This window comes from Octopus bimaculoides, chromosome 14 (genome assembly GCF_046866305.1).
Source record: "Octopus bimaculoides isolate indiv1 chromosome 14, ASM4686630v1, whole genome shotgun sequence".
NCBI classification, from domain to species: Eukaryota; Metazoa; Mollusca; class Cephalopoda; order Octopoda; family Octopodidae; genus Octopus; species Octopus bimaculoides.
In genome coordinates, this window is record NC_142941.1 from 41,370,757 (window position 1) to 41,375,463 (window position 4,707).

Consider the following 4,707-nt stretch of genomic DNA (forward strand, 5'->3'; position numbering starts at 1 on the left):
TAAATGGTTCTTACTACTTAGTGATGGTTGATAGTTTTTTGAAATGGCCTGAAATTTGTAAGTCTTAAAAACCAACCTCCTCAACTGTGATAAATTTTTTACACAAAATGTTTGCAAGATTTGGCATCCCAGACAAGATAGTGTCTGACAATGGAATGCAATTTGTGTCTAGCAAATTAAAAAAATTCTGTGAAACGTTCACAGTAGAATATATAACTAAGGCATCATACCATTCCAGATCTAATGGACAGGCAGAATGCTTTGTTGATACATTCAAAAGAGCCCTTAGAATATCAAATAAGGAAGTCACTGACGAGGTAGCTCTACAACAATTTTTAAGAGTGTGCTGTGTGACACCAAATCCGAATACACCAGCAGGTAACTCATTAGCAGAGCTGATGTTTGCAAGGAAAGTAAAATCAGTTTTTAATGAATTGCTACCTGGTAAGAAAAGAAAAAGTGCCAAGGAAGACATAATAAAATTCTTTAAAGTTGGTGAAACGATGAAAACAATTGAAAGCAGAGTTGGGAAGATGATGTAATTACCAAATGCTTAGGTAAAATGATGTATTGGGTAAAAAGTAGAAAAGGCACACAAAAGAGACACGGGAACCAACTGAAAAAGAGATTCATGGAAAGCGAACCAAACAAGCTGGAAGAACTGATGGAATGGCTGTATAATATGTTCCAAGTACCAATGCCACTGTAGTTGATTGAACCCAGGCATATAAGTGAGAGGAAAAGAAACTATACAGAGTTCCAAAAAATAGATGCCAAGCACAAAAAATATTAGATTGTATGAAAAAAAAGTAAAAAAAGGGAGGTGGGGTGAAAAAAATTATTGCTAAATAACATGAAAATTCCTAAGAAAAACTTAAAAGGGGAAATACTGTAGGGAATTAGTAATAATGGGAAGCCTCTCCCACATGATGAATGGAATAACCTAGTCACTATAAGTAATAAGAAGTACATGAAGTACCAGAGTCAGAGATAGTTGTGTCTTTACTGATTTTACTAAGTATGTAGTATATCAAAGTAAGCGTTATAACAATCCAACATTTTAAGGATTATAACAATTTTGGTGCATCTTCTTATTAGATGGCTGTGAGTTAGGGTTATATGTGACCTTGTGATTGAATTTGCTTGTTTGTTGTGTTTTATCATAGTAGGGAGCTGCATTATTCAATGAAGTATTAGAAATTCTTCCATGGATATTATTTACAAGGTCCTGAAATTTATAGGTGGATTGTAGGAATATATATATTAATATACATGCTAGATTAATATAGGGCAAGCTAGCAGAATCATTAGCATGCTGGGCAAAATGCTTGGCAGAAATTCGTCTGTCTTAACATTCTGAGTTCAACTTTCACCAAGGCTGACTTTGTTTTTCATCCTTCTTGAGTCTATAAAAAAAGGAGCAATTGAGACCAGTGGGGTTGATCTAATCAACATAGTCCTGTCTCCAATATTTCTGACCATTCGAAAGCAATATATTTTAGATAATTATTTATGAATTTTTCAACTAGGTTTGTTGTATTTTTCAGGAATTTAGTTAGAGATGAGATAATACCTAAGAAATTTACTATGGTCAGGTTTTTGATAGTAGTTATTTTAAGGTCAAAATTACTGAGGCTGTTCATACAGCCTCTTCTAAGACAATTTATTATATGTCTATTGACATGCTGGAATACAGCCAACTATCATTATATAAACCTCTATGCAGTGTGGTGAATTTTTTTTTTGAATGTTTGTAGTGTATATAAACCGAAACTTTTGCATACTTCTTGTACTGTCAAATGATCCTTAAACTAAGGTGAACAAACCCCTGATCTACAACCTGGTAATCGAACTATGACCATCTTGTCCTCCTTTTTAAGGAACAGTGTATTTTAGATTCCATTATCTAATGAGTTCAGCTTTTAATATGGTAAGGAATGATGTGAGAGAGATTTAGTGATTACTTTTGCAGCCTCCTCATTGGTTCAATACTTCTTCATTAAGTAAACTTGAGTAAGCTAACTTATGAGTTTGCTCTGGAGATTAATATACATAATGGATAGTGTAATAGTTGAGCATATGATCATATGTGTACTAGTCTAATACATCATTCTCTTACTCTATGTGTTTGATACAAAACAATGCAATACTAATTGCTACTAAGGCTGGTTAGTTATGTAGATTCTCTGCATAGCAAGTCTGCTTCTTCCCCTTCTCAAATACCTTACTCAACGTCAACTAGCATAAACCCCCACTTGACCTGAGTTTTGTCATCTTGCAAGCTACATAGTGACCTCAGTAGTTATGGTGAAATGAATAAGAAGCAACCGTTGCATGCTGTAAAGTGTCTGGCTTCAGGAAGAGCATTCAACCATAGAGACCATGCTGAAACAGATAGCGAAATATGAAACAGTACTTGGGTTCATTGGATCTTGTCAAACAATACATCCCATACCAGCATGGAACATCGGCATTAAATGATAATGATGATAATGATGATGATGATGATGATGATGATGATGATGATGATGATGATGATGATGATGATGATGATGAAAGATGTCCAAGCAACAGTTGAGAAGGTAAGCCACTAATTTGACTGAAAAGAGGTAAAGAACAAAGCATAAGGTAACAAGGAGTTAAGGTCAGTAGTCAGTTGATATCACAAGTGAAGTCTCACAACAGCGATGAGGTACCAGTGCGCATTAAAACCACCAAAGGAAGTCTCTAAAATGATGTACATTTTCTTCTGATGATTCCATAGGCTTTCTAATGACTGGTCTGCAGATCTTCTAACTAGCAACGCTTTTGTCTGTGAGTTGTTTGAATATAGACATTGTCCTTTTTAAATTATCTTAAAACAATGTGCATGTGTATGTTTGTATAGAAGGAGTAATTACTAAGAGTAAAAAAAAGGGTAAAGACCCCTTTCAGTCATGAATGAACATGGGATTGCATCTAGAAAGATCCCCTCTAAGGCACAAGTTCAAGCAAGGTCACTTACAGAAGACCAGCAGTCACCAGCCTCCCCTCTCCACACCACTGATGTTATTCAAGGGAAAGGCAAAGGCTGATACAGCTTGGCATCAGTGACGTCACAACTCATTTCTACAGCTGAGTGAACTGGAGCAATGTGAAATAAAGTGTTTTGCTCAAGAACACAACACACAGCCCGGTCAGGGAATCGAACTCACTACCTCATGATTGTGAACCTGACACTCTAGCCACTGAGCCATATGCTGGTGTGTTTACGTCCCTGTAACTTAGTGGTTTGGCAAAAGAGACCAATAGATTAAGTACTAAGCTTACAAAGAATAAATCCTAGGGTCGATTTGCTCGACTAGAGGCGGTGCTCCAGCATGGCCACAGTCAAATGACTGAAACAAGTAAAAGAATAAAAGAATATATAAAACAATACACTTAGTGTTATCTTTCCTGTTTCTCTTTCCTTCAACACTGTCAGCCGTCTCATTCTGTCTTCCCACTTTACTTTCACTTTTCCCTTTCCCACTTTGATTCATCTTTTCCAGTCATCATCTCTTCTGCCTACTCTATTAGTGATGTTGCCCTGGCCAGGGAAAATATACGATGGTGAGGAGACTCTTTGGTGTAACAGAGGACGAGGCAACCTTGCTAGTGCTGGTGCCACAATAAAACGCATCTAATATATACTGTAAAGTGATTGCCACTAACATAGGTCTAAAAGGACACATTGGTTTGTCATTTGAGGACATAGCAACTTCTCTGGTGTTGGCAACACAATAAAATGCTCCCAGTACACTCAATAAAATAGTCTGTGTTAAGGTATCAAGGGAGGTGCATGGTCTAGTGGTTAGGGTGTCAGCACCATGATCATAAGATTGTGGTTTTGATTCCAGAACCAGACGACACGTGTTCTTGAGCAAAACACTTCATTTCACGTTGCTCCAGTCCACTCAGCTGGCAAAAATGAGTAACGCTGTGATGGACTGGCGTTCCGTCTGGCTGGGGAACACATACGCCATTGAAACTGGGAAACCAGGCCCATGAGCCTGGCTAGGCTTTAAAAGGGCGCATTTATTATTTTTATTTTTTAGGGTATCAAGCAATTGAAATGAAATGTAATAATGAGGTGTGTACATTTGATACATCTAAAAGTGCAAGAGCTGCAAATAAAACCTGAGTCAGACAGTCAAGACTTGTCCAAACGATACCAGTGTGGAAAGCAGACATAAAATGTAGATGACGGCTATGATGTTGGTGATGATGGTAGCAACAACAATGGTGGTGATGATGATGCTGACAGTGATGGCAATGATGACAACGATAATGACCGTGCCCATGACAATGGCAGCAACAACTATGGCAACAATGATGAAGGTAGCTATGATGGTGCCGATGCCAATGGTAGCAACGATGGGTGAAGGCAACATCAGTGATAACAATGATGATGACGATGATGACGATGATTAAAATGATAATGATAACATGTGCTTTATTGGTTTTTTTTATTTTTGGAGGAGAGCTCTTCACATCAATTTCTCTCAAATTATGTTTGTTTCAATAGTAATTAGAACCTAAAATATGCTTCTTCTTTCTTCTTTCTTGCTCTTTCATACATTGTAGTCACAATATTGTTTTCCCTTTAAATTGAAATAAATAAAAAATGTTAGCTATAAGAATAAATTCAAAAAAATAATATCTAAAAATATTTCAATATAAAACAAT